A 402-nucleotide genomic window follows, 5' to 3' on the forward strand; every position below is an offset into this window, starting at 1 on the left:
AATGCCTTCCATTTTAATAAATAAGTTGTTTGAAATCACAGCAAATGGGGTGACGCCTGTGCTGTGTTTTCCTTGTGCACAGAAGTTCTTTGCACAAATGCAAAATGCAGCAATTGGATTGGTTTGTGTCACGTGAGAGTGTTTGTCCCATCTAATTCAATTCTGACTACTTTGTTGCAGAGAGACATTTGTATGGACCCACAGCCTGATTCCTGTGGGTGAACGTTCGCAGCCCTAAAGCCTTTCAGCCTGAGGAAGGGCTCAGAGAGCCTGGGCATGTCCTGCTGAGCTGGGGGCTGATACAGAGACACCCAAAGTAGCAGAGCTCCCAGCCAGTGGGAATTTCCCCAGCAGGCAGGCTTTCCAACACAGCTCTGAATGCAGCCCAGAGCTGATTCATTC

The sequence above is a fragment of the Geospiza fortis genome, unplaced genomic scaffold (genome assembly GCF_000277835.1).
Source record: "Geospiza fortis unplaced genomic scaffold, GeoFor_1.0 scaffold13, whole genome shotgun sequence".
Lineage (NCBI taxonomy): Eukaryota > Metazoa > Chordata > Aves > Passeriformes > Thraupidae > Geospiza > Geospiza fortis.